Genomic DNA, 12,823 nt, shown 5'->3' with positions numbered 1-12,823 from the left:
ACATACTGACTGGAAAAGACTTCACAGTCCACCATGTGAATTGTTCACCAGGTGTTTGTACACAGATATGGTTTGTGTTCTTGTTAGCTCCATTTGTATGGAGAGTGCACACTTGTCTACCAAGAAATAATGCTGCTCACAAAGGTGACCCCCATGAAAAAAGTGAAGGGAGCTCCACATAGAGCTATTTTTCTCTTGGTATCATGGCCCGGAAAAGGAGGTGGTGTGAAGTGGCAATCAAACACATTTTATTCAGCACAGTGGGATTATGGAGCGAGTGTGGGAGCAAACAAGAAAGGTCATCAGGCTACTTATTACCATTAGCTGTGCTCGTAAACATCACTGAAGCCTATGTTGAAAGCTCAATGACTGCCTAGTCCCACATCTACTGGTGATAGAGTGTAGAAAAGGGTATTTTACGAAATTAGAGAGGGCAAAAGGTCTGAAGCCCAAATGTCTGACCCCTATTTGTTCAAATATATGTGGGGCGGTAAAGTTAATAAAAAATGTATAGGGGAAATCTGGGGGGCATCAATGGATCTCCCCCCATATATATATATATATATATATATATATATATATATATATAAATATATATATGCGAACAAATGAGAAATTATTTAAAAAAAGGACATTTGGGACTCGGACTTTTGGATTCGGTAATTTCATGTAGATCCGTAGAAAAGTATTGATAAAATAACACTGCAAATGGTGTCATAGGCGAATGCTGTGCTCTGTGTTGAGGAAGTACCGCTTCTTGAACACATGCACACATTAGTGAGGAGAACATTTTAAGAAATCAGAAAAAGTATGGCGCCACCTGCTTTCATTTCGGGGATGGCGCTACGCAACATGCGGCCAACTCAATTGCCTTGTTTGCTTTCGTCAATTTAAGCATGACATTACATAGCTAATTATAAGAGTAAAATAAGACAGATTCACAACTACGACCAAAAACAAGAACAGAGATATATAAAACAGTGACTTCCCTAAAGGTTTGTTGGCTAACATATGTAAAACCTCATATAATTCACATATGACAACTCACAAACATGATCTGTTACAGCATAAATTCAAATTTTGTAGAGCGAGGGCCGAAGTAAATACACCAGACTATCTCACACACGTTGCACACTGTCTAACCATTGTCACACATTACCTTCTATTCTACCTACCTTAGCTGGTCGGATTGCACAGCGAGCTGAGCGCATGCCCCTGATAGCTGTGTGCTGTACACTGTGGCAGTTTCGAATCCCAGCAGGGTCAACTCAGCCTTTCATCCTTCTGTGGTCGTTCAATTTAGTAACATTCTGTTGGATAATAATGTCATCTGTTATTTCAGCTTTCTGAGACTCATGGGTGTGTAGCGCTATATAAGAAATCAATATTATCATGCCTTTTTAGACACTGGGCCTCATCATAAGTGTGCTGGTCCGGTAACAACAGTGCCGGTAAGCCTACTGGCACCGTTATTACCGGACCAGCACACTACAGGTCTGCTTGCCGGAGTTGCTGCGCCCGGCAGGTGGGACCCTGCCGGGCACAGCGGCCACAGTAAGCAGACCTACATGGGAACACCGGCACCATTGTTAACAGTGCTGGTGCTTCTTTGTTCTCTGTTCTCACTGAGTCCTATGGGATACAAATGGGAATGGGAATTAACATATACCAGCGCCCAACTTCCCGGAATGCCGGGGCCGTAATCCCCCGGTAATTCCGGCAAGCCAGGCACCGGCTAATATTGCAAGTCCGGCGGCAACCTGACGGTTTTACTGGCACGGCTACCGCTGCACTTGTAATGAGGCCCACTGTATGTAAACCCACAACCATCACTCAATTGCGACATTCTGTACATATATTTATAGCTTTTAGATACAATTAGCCACCACAAACTACAAAAAACAATTACCCTAGTACGTTCTGTATATATCTTACACTCCTCCGACTACTTTCAGTCTTCATCTGCTTGTACTTACCCTGCATACCATGCTCTACAATACCACAATAACATTGTTTTTTGTATATGTATATATTATCTGTTACCATGTAACTATGTTCAAGTGCACAGTTGCCGTAGGGCCAGGCCATGCTATATCAAACAATAAACTAAACTGTCCTTCATTCCTTGCGTCATTCTTTCACACACACGCCCATTCCCTCTTCTCTTTACCAGACCACCTTGCTTTGTGACAACTTCTTATATGTACTCTCATACAGAAACACACACACACACAATCACAAACACACAGACACGTACAGACAAACACAAACACACACACATAAACAGACAGACGTGCACGGTATGTTCTGTGCATCTCCCTTCTAATTTCTGTTCATGCGTTCTCTTCTCTGCGATGGACAGAGTCCACAGGAGGATGTTAGGGTAAGTCAAAGAGGCAGGGATGTAATTTCACCAAAATGCCAGGGGTAGCGGAATTGACATCACACGACCTTGACCTCTGATGTTATTTGACACCACCCCAAAGTGACATTACGTGAAGCAATGGAACACGACATTTCACCCCTTGACAAAGCAGGAAGTGGCATCCTAAAGCATTGTTGCCAAGTACACTACGAAAAATATGGTGACAATATCACTGTAATGTGATATACATTTCATACAAGAAAGGATCACCATACGTATCATTAATATCAGTGTGTATAGGCCCATATTACCAAATTATTGTGAATGCAAGCAGACGTCCAAGACCAAATGATCATGATGTGTTATTATATAACACTTAGCTTCAGCGCTCTATATAGAACACATATTCATACAATATCACCCAACCTGTCTTGGTACTCATTTATCAACCTTAGAAGGATGAATGGCTGAGTTCACATTGCCGGGATTCGAACCTGCAGATCACGCACACATTACAGCAGTAAGCACTCAACCCACTAAGCTATCTCACTAGCTCTAGCTATCTTACCCGCTATAGTAAAATGAGCTATTTAATGTCTGAATGTTCTCAAAGTCAGAAATCAAATTACACTCTGTAGTGGATACCATTAAACTGGTAACTGAGATTTAACAGCAGGCTAGTTCATCTGCAGGACTAGTGTAAAGTTGGCCACATTTCAAGTCTGTGTATATCTACTTTTCAGGCTTCAGAGGTTGGCAAAATACCATTCGGAGGGGTAATAACTGCGTATTATAGGATTTAGAGTAGCACATGGAAACCAGAACACTTGCACGGCATCCCGTACTATGGGTACTCTTTACCTCATACATGCAAACAAACATTCTGAACAGCATTCCATGGATATAGAAAAGATAGACACATTACAACAAAGCATGAATTGTGGCACAATGAAATCAAGGGCCCCTTTATGTGCAATGGTCAAATATTTCTGCACTGTACACAAGCTTTTAGGCATAAGGATTTTGTCAAGTGACCGAGGACACAGAGATGGAATATCTTGTGATGATTGTACCAAAGTATGAGACAATGGCAGAGACAATGGCAGAAAAATAAAAAACATGCTGCAACTGCAATGTGTGAAAAGCAAAATACATTGTCTAAAATGGAGGCATATTCTACTCCAAATGCTTTTTGGACGTTTATTTTTCTGCATTGTGAATTTGAGGTGTTTACGAATAGACTAAATCAGTGACTCACCCCCTGAAGTGTGCCTGAAATACACCTTTAATGAGTCTAGCAATTATTGTATAGAAATCCAGAAAGACAAATGAATTGTTATTCCTACTGTTTCTTATGTAGGGTCACTGCTCCAAGGGTTACACTTGTGGAACCCCCTGTTTTTTTTTTTTTTTAAAGAGGCCTGAACAAGAAAGCCAGCTGCTCCAGAAACTGAGCCACGTGGCGCTGGCCACAGCCCAGGAGCTTACATATCTTTTTTAAGGGTGGCAAGGGAGACCGCAGGTGTAGCAAGGGAGACCACAGGGGTCGCAGGCCTGGCGACTCCCAAATGACGTCCCTGAGAAGAGGACTGCTTCAGTAGCAGGTGGGGGAAGGCAACCCGTGAGAGCACAGGCTGCTGCTTTCGACCGCAGTCACTGTGTAGGCTATGCTATGCTACGTGATCCATGACAGTCCCTCCATCATGACCTCCCTAGTTCTTGGAGGCAGAGCCAGCACAAGGCAGAGCAGCACCTCTTCCCTGCCAGCTCCCAAGCTGTTAAATACATCTCAAAGAAACAGCTCAGGAAGACCTGGCAACAGGTGGAAACCAGTGGACGCTCATTTGTCACATGCCACGTTTTCCTCAAGAAATGCTGGGAATAATTGATATAATATCCTGCAATCATGGCTATGACAGCAGCGACCGCGTGCAACCTGTCCTGATGGCGCTTGGGGGTGGGGGGGAGGAGGGGTAGGCAGGGATTATTTCATTTGCTGAATGCACAGCTCGCTAATTATTCTGTATTCTCGACCTGCTCAATCACAGGGGGTTGCGCTATTGTTCTCTGATCTAAAATGGTCCACGCCGAAGAATGGGCGCTCGTTCTACATGCTTTGTATGTCATGCATGTTTGGGCCCACGCCCCCCACTACCACCCACACATCAAATGTATCTATTCATGTTAGGACTTCCGTTGTTTTGCAAATGGTGCTCCTTTGCACACGAGCCATGCTCGTAAAGCACCCAGATATGTGCAAAAATGAAAAAAGCGAATTCACTGTGAATCAGGGAAGTAAAATATGAATGAATCGAAGCTGGTGGAAATTCAAAATATATGTATGATATCATATCATACATATGTATGATATGTATGTATCAATATATACGCGCTCAATACCCAAAGGTTTCAAGCGCGGACCCAGGGATCGAACCTGTGTTGTGTTGTTTTGTGTTGACTCGCTTTCAAGGTGAGCACGTTGCCGCTGAGCTACCCTTCCAAGATATGCACATGATGTGACAAACAAGTGTTTGATGCCATAATTGCTTCATTGATATCATTTTTTTATTGGAACATCCTGATTCCGATATGAATGTATTTAAGAATTAAAATAACAACATGAAAGTGGCTGTTACCAGACGGGCCGAATTACAATTTTGGCGCGATTCAGTTGCTAAATCCACTGGAATACTGCCAAACGGAAGTACCGTTGCCGGCACCTGGTCCGGCGGGTTTGCTGTGGGGATAAACAGTGTAAATCCCCATCTTTGTGGATTTCGGGGGAATTACTGCTGGTGGCCATTCTGCCAATTTTGCAGATTTTTTGGTGGTATGGCAGACAATTTTCCTCCAGCTTTTGTAGAGGAAAAGCCTCCACCTCACCGCCAAACCTAAATTACAGGAGTGTGGTAATCTAGCGGTACAGTAATTACTGCCGCGTTATTGCTGTTTTTGTCCGCACCACCGTACCTGTAATCAGGCCCAAAGGCTCTTGTGCAATATACATTTGTGGAGTGTGCAAATGTAGGCGTGGGGTTTTACTGGCAAATCTTAGCTGTGATCTATGTATTTTTGTGTTGCCCACAGTACACTGGGATCTATGTGATCACTGCGACAGCCGAATATGCAAACATTTTTTTTAACCCTTTACAACACATATATATGCGGGGGGAGACCCCCACACCATCCCAATATTAATATTATACACTTATCCCCCCCACATATGTATATGGTGTAAGGGAGGGATTAAAAGGATTTTAAAAAGTCGGCATTTTCCTCCGTCTCAGTTCCCAGGTCGACATTATTGTACGATTCCGATGAATGCACATATCATATTGTATTAACATTCATTGTGATGTGGTATTCAAATGTTTGTCCTGGCGTGATTTCATTTGGTGGTAATGTTGTCTGAATTCGGATAAAATCTCTATTCAGAATGATTTTAACTGTGTCGGTTCCTCACATGTGCAGTGGGCAGGGCTTGGGATCATGAATTCATGGTTTTTTTAAAGGATATGCATGGCTGAATGTAGTGGGTTTCTTATTTTGCGAGGGGTATGTGTGTGTTTGTGAGTGTGTGTATAAGTATGTGCACCTAAGTCCTGTTATTTGAACCCATTGCAGAGGTTTGGGGTCATCAAAGTCTGATTATTGGAATAACTAATTTCATAGCAAATAGCCACTACCCTCTGTCCAAAGAGACAGGCAAGCCAGCTCGAATACGATATATAAACAAAGCTGGTTCAAATCAACTCAAATGATTCAAACCATCTTTCCCGGCCAAAGCTAAAAAAGATTAGACACACCTGTGAAGAAGGGTTCTATGTCATTTGATAGAAAGATTATTTTTTTGACATTGAAACACATCAAAAAATATTTATTTTATTTGTAGGGGGTTACCGCCAAACCTCCCCCCTCCTCTATCGTTTTTCTTACTATTCCAGACCCCCAAAACCTTTATATGCTCTTTACCACCCCCCCACTATAATTCAATGTGTTTATTTCTGCGAAAAATGTTAGTTAAAAAATCCCAGTGAATAAATAGCTGTCGATGAAAGGACGTTGCACCAAGAAGTTGCAGTATCATTAAAGAACAAGGTGCCCCATTTCGTTAAAAATGTATGGGGTGAGTCCTACTCATGGCAAAAGAAAAACTGTTTTTTAGTGGGTTAGGGTTACATTAAACCACCCTTCTATGGCAGAGGAGTTATTGTGGAATGGCTACCACAGGCGACAGGTGGGGTCCGAGAAAGGTGTTTCCCGCTGGGCTTCTTTTAAAGACCACCTAGGGTGGGAAATAGAATATAAAATGGTGGTGACCCAATGTTGCCATGCTTCAGTAAATACAATACTGAACAGATTGGCTGGATAAGGAACAAGGAGAGGTTTATAAACAAACTATAATGTATTCCTCAGAACAGATGTGAATGCTTAGGTGATATAGAGAAGGTAGATTGACAAAAGGGCCAAATTACAAACAAAATCCAGAAATCAGTACAGGGACTCAATCAGACTTTTAATTCCTCGCACACAATAAATAGGGTCTCCTTGGAAGCTAAGGTGGGATATTAGCAGAGAGTAGTTGGTTTGGGGGGAAGTACCATGACTCAAGTGATGGAACTGAAGGGGTAGTTGAATGAAATCAAGGTGTCAGCAGAATGTTTCATTCTCAAGAATGTGGAATGTAATATTGCAGGGCTTAAAGGTAAAGTATGTGACCTCGATAGGCCGATTTCATTACTGATCATCAGGTCCTGATGTTCGAGGATAAATTGCAATTTGATCCAATCCATTTGCAAGATGTGTGGTCTCACTTTCGTCCAGCACTAGGGGCTGGCTTAAAAAGAAGACATTGGAGCAGTCTTGCCACCTGTTTTTCAGTGAACTTGGAATTAAAGGAAAACAATCATGCAAGTTGAACCATAATACTCTTTTTCACCAATGTGAAAACATGTGGCAATAAAGATTCTGGCTTAACTAATTTTTATAATGATAACATTGAGAAGGGGTCTCGGGTGCAACTGAACCTCAGTGCTGGCCCAGTAATTGTGGCGGGAAACTGATGTGGGACAGGTTATAATGACCTGCTCTCAGAACATGGTGCAGAATGGCCGTGTATGTCCCAAAACCGTTACTTTGTAGATCCCCTGACCTCTGACATTGCTCTACATCTATGGGAAATGATAATGGAAACAGGTGTGAAAGCGGTCAATAACAGGTTCAATTCTGAAACTTCTAATAATGATACATTTGACAATGGGAGGTTACAGAGAATAACTGATTATTTCCTAATTGCCACACAGCGGTGGAGCAGTACACGTGGGTTTGAGGTGCCCAGGAGGCACACGAGTGATCATAATCCTCTTGATCTGTTTTGGGCTTGGGGCACAAGTTGGACTCAGTCCAGAGCTTACTCATAAGCCAGAGATACTTAAGAGGGGGCCCAGTGGTTGCTACGTTGGAGAAGTGAAATGGAGGTCACTGTGTATTGGAGGGCGACTACTGTCAGTAAATCTGAAATCGAAGGGGCTGATTCATGGAACTGTGTGCAGAAATCCAGCAAGGGCTGTGCGCTGAGAAGGAAACTGCGCAAGTCTGGTCGTAGAATAGAAAATGCGCACCGCGCATATTCATGGAATATCCTGAGCAAAGTAACCATATTTGCAATTCGTGCCTGGAGCGCCCCTTACACGCCCACATGCAAAGCATAAACAGCCAGAACAGCTACCTTTGCACGCTTCCCCAGGCACGAATGCACGCACCTTTCAAACAGTGCGTGGAGTCCCCAGCAAGCAGCCCTACATCTCGGGGACCATGCACAGGGTCCCCGGTAACTGTTGCCGGCACCCCGTCTGAAAAGTCATTACTCTGTAAAAACTCTGAAAATCTGCATGCGAACCCCCATAAACCATTCAGGCAACCCACTACACTGTGTACATGCACCTGTGAGCTAGATCGGAACCCTGGTTGTGTACACGCACCCCTATATCTGACATGCAAATCCACCTTTGTGCTGCGATTCCTACGTACCAGTGTACTTATGCCTGCCTTTGGGTGGCCTAGAGATCTAGGGCTTTGTGTGGCCATTACTATTACAAGAAGCTGTGCTGGGGTTCCATGAATATATTTCATTTGGGGCAATTGTGGGCGTGTAAGGGCTTGCCTGCATGTTCGTTCCATCCCCTTCTGAGATCTCTGTGCAAACCACTCCCACGCTCTGAGTGGTGTATCGTGTAATGCGCTTGGTGGCTCGCAGAGTCGTCCGCAGACTTTGTGAACTCCACGCAAGTCCAGGAGAAATTGCATTGCCAATGGCATGCAAATCCACAATTCTACAAGCAAATAATTCCATGAGTTGACCTCTAAATATCTTAGTATGACTGCCCACCCTATGAATATTGTCAAAGCTATTAGTCAATTTATAGTAATTTGCCAGAACATCTCTAGAATTCCTGCATCCCACAGGAAATGATATTCCAGATCAAAAATAATCATGGTTATCTACTATCTGTAAAGTTAAAACGAGATTGCTGTTCGACCCTCTGAAAAGTGCCCAGCTCGATGCAGAGGTCATCAAGTTGACAAGACTTGAATACAAAGAAGAATTGTCAAAAAAGAAGGCGGAGATAGCTAATGTGAATTGGGAAAACTTGTGTGAAGCATCTATGAGGAAGCAAAGCAGAACCTTCTAGAAGATTTAGCTAGAAACAACAGCCAGTTAGACCTCGTCGATCACATGGATCAGTCATTTCTAGGTTGTTTTGCATTGTTTGCTAGAAGTGAAGATGTTATTGTCATGCCAGAGGATGGGCGACTTTCTCCAGTATTATTGGAAATCATGGAATATGTCATGGACAGCCAAAGACCACTTAAATCTACTGGCAATTATGCGGTTCCACATTATATTGACTGCTTTAAGCCTCTTGATCTTTGGATCCCATTTCTTGTTTATGTTTCCATGGTTATGATTTTGTCAAACTATTTCCAAACGAGTTGGAAGGTTGGGATCATTTTGCCAATATTTTTCCAATATACAAAACGGGGACTAAGTGTAATTCATCCTCATATAGTCCTCTCCTTGATGGCACTTCTAAATTGTTTACTGGTATTATATTGAAAAGAAAAGAGTATTGAGCTGGTAAGATAGCTAAGTGGCAATGCACGTCCTGGAAGCAAGACACCATATAGCAGCATTGGCTCGATACCTGGTCCCTCCCTTAAAGGCTGGACTCCGGCACGAAGCATGATCCAAAACCCAGGTTTAGTTATTTTTCATTTCTAATCGGTACAAGAATGGGAGATTTTCTCTGATACCCAGTTGGGCTTCAGGGCTGGCACTAGTACAATGTATCAAGGCATACATTTCAATTCTAATTTTGGCCAATCACATCAAGAGGATGGGGTCTCCTGTCTACATGGCTTTCATAGATCTGGGCTCAACGTTTCACTATATGGACAGGAGTCTCTTGTGTCAAACTCTTAGTAGTTTTGGGGAGGATCCGAAATTGTTCCTGGACATGTTAAATGGCTTTAGATGAAGACACAAAGTATATTACCGCTATGGCAATGAAGGGGATTTAGATAAACATACTTGAGTTTCTAAAATGGCTCCGCAGGGATGCAGGCTGTCCCCCCTGCTTTGTAATCTGTGTGTAAATTTGTTTGCAACTATTCTGGAGGCTACTGAGGCAGATTAACGAAGATGCAGGAGCGGAGACTCTCTGTCCTTACTTATGCAGACATGGCTGTGCTTTTAGCGAGAACCCCAACCTGATTCGATTTATTGGTCATTGAGTAATCACATTTCATGACTACAAGGGGTCTATTAGAAAACCATAGTAAGTGCTATGTCAAGAGCGTCTCGCAGAGGTTTTACCCTAATTGTTATGGATAGTCATAGACGGGTTTTCCCGCAATAATTTTTATCACGTGGAATCAGATTTAATCCTAGACTAACTTGGGTTAAGCACATGAGAAATCATCTGCTAAACTAGGGCAGGTGTCAGGAACATCCTTAGATTTGCAAAATGTGCTATCCAGGACTTAGTCATATGCATGAGATCCCAGGTTATGGGAACTTAGACCCCTTCCAAAAAGGACATCATTCCTCTCTCATTCAGCTACTATCTGTGCCATCCTCCACATCAATTTATATGACCCATCTGGAGACGGCTTCCGACTGACCTATCACGCTCGAGACATTTTTTTAAATGTATATAGCGCCAAAGCCCTAAGGCATCTAGGCGCTCACTCACAAGCAGAAAGAGGACAGGCAGGATGGCCGATGATTAATTAAACAACATCATTTTCAAGGACTTTCTAAAAATCAAATGATTGGTTTCTTCTCTAAGCACCAGAGGTAGATTGTTCCATGCCTTTGACACAAGCACTGGAAAGGAGCGTCCATTTTCACGTGCTCTCTTGGTCCTTGCCACTTTTAGGAGCTGGGCAGAGATTGATCGAAGATTTCTATTGGGCTGGTATATGGAGACTCTTTCCTTTAAATAGCTAGGAGCTGCCCCATAGATGCACTTATGACAGAGAGTGAACATTTTGAAAGAGATCCTGGCTGATGTAGTCAGCCAGTGCAACTCCTTTCTGGAGAGTGGTCGGCTCATACCGTTTCATACCGTAAACAATACGAACAGACGCATTTTGGATTTTTTGCAATCTGAAAACATCTTCCCTCCTGTCACTATGGACAGAACATGAAGGCACCTAAACAGAAGCCTTAGTTAAAAACGTGCTGTCCTCAACAAGTTTGCATAAAATAGGGTGGCTGGCTTATGCAAGACCACAGCTGTATAATTTAGATATGGGAGTATGTTGTGACCTTGAATAAAATTCCCCAAAACATGTTCAAATGCAAATTATTGGATGTGTTTCCCCCCAGGCAGGGAAGCCATAATGATACAGAGAACCCAAGTCAGATTGCACCTCCCATTTCCACCTACAGAGGGCGCTGCTCACTATTTGTTGTGGGTCATGGATCGATAACACCGGATCCTACTTGGCAAGGTTTAATGTATTGACCTTGAAGGTGGTGGCGTATAACTGCTGGATGGCACTGTCTGTAGCAGTAAATCCCGGCTGCCGGTGCGGGACAAGGGGAGACATTGGCCCATTTTGTCATTTTATGCCCCCTATATGCAGATCTGATGGAGGCCCTTTTACTGGGGATTTTAAGAGATAGCGGCTTAGGCTTTATGTTTGTAATTGAATGCTCTGAGGTTAATGAATGTGTGCTGACCTTTACACCACTAAAATCAGTGCTTGGTCTTATGGTGTGATGGGAAGCCGTAATGTTGTTTTCTATGTATTACATTGGTGCAATAGCTTGTCATATTGTGCAGATATTTATATTGCTAATTCATGAGTTATATGCATCAACTAAGCACTGGATTGGCTGTATTACTCATTTTACTTTTTGGGATACTTTGCATTTTTTCTTTTGTTGTTTTATTGTTGGAGCTGAAATACATCAACTTTACAATGTTTTACATCACAGTTGGTAAAATTAGCATCACTATCACAATGTTAAATTAATCAAAGAAAATACCATAAAGCAAACACCCAAGAATAAGCGCTAAAAAAAAAATTAAACCAATTAAACAAAACCAAATATGATTTGTCTAAAATTGACAAAATGTTATACATAACCCATTAGCTTGAGAAAACATGATCCAAATGAAACAGACTCATCTTCAAGTAACTTCAATTCATTTAAAAATCTGATTGAATTAATTCTGAGCGATGTGCTCAAACCACACAAATTGAACTGCCACAATGTGTCTGGGGATGTTTCTCTGTATTCTTTTGAAACTGGTTTCAGGTGTTCATTTCGTTTTTCTCCGACGAATCCACACTAAGCCATCAAATAGCGCAAGGTTTCAGATTGATCTTTGATTTTACAATATCTACAAAAATGATCTAGTGGTAAAATCATCTTTCGTTCAGCTAGAACCTCTCTAGTTGGCCCTAAGTTGTAATTTAATATCGTTCTTCGATTAATGGATTGTTTAAATCTGAAATGAACATTATTGATTGATTAAACATGTATTAACCCCAATTCAAGCGGGAACAGTACCAGTTTTCTCAACCAGGCTGCGATCTTTGACAGCTTTATCTATTTCCTATGAATTTATTTTAATTTTATTTGAGTTGTCTTTGATTTGTTTACTTGTATTCAGACATCAGACCTTAATTTGAGATGAGATTTAAATTAACTTGACCTGATCCAAACCAGTAGGTGCCAATGTTTCTAGTAGGCTTGAGCAGACTGAACGCCAAATGAGCCAAACCAGGCACTATAAGGGGGGGGGGGCAGGGGAGGGTGCAAATTCCCTTCTGAGTCAGCTCTGCAGGGGTTCGACTGATTCAAACCATTATTATAATATTTGGAAGCATTACTCGAGTGGCATATATAATGTGTTGTTGCCAACCCCGAAAGTAGACCTT

At 42.2% G+C, this 12,823-nt stretch overlaps 1 protein-coding gene across 2 annotated transcripts in view; it reads left to right on the top strand.

Annotated features, from left to right (window-relative positions):
• GRIK3 (glutamate ionotropic receptor kainate type subunit 3) overlaps positions 1 to 12,823 on the top strand; it is a 1,124,179-nt gene that overhangs the window by 845,118 nt on the left and 266,238 nt on the right. The gene's annotated exons all lie outside the window — the stretch shown is intronic.

The sequence above is a fragment of the Ambystoma mexicanum genome, chromosome 11 (assembly GCF_040938575.1).
Source record: "Ambystoma mexicanum isolate Mex_15411 chromosome 11, UKY_AmexF1_1, whole genome shotgun sequence".
Taxonomy (NCBI): domain Eukaryota; kingdom Metazoa; phylum Chordata; class Amphibia; order Caudata; family Ambystomatidae; genus Ambystoma; species Ambystoma mexicanum.
The sequence above is the reverse complement of the archived record's forward strand: the minus strand, read 5'-3'. Positions and strand labels throughout refer to the sequence as shown.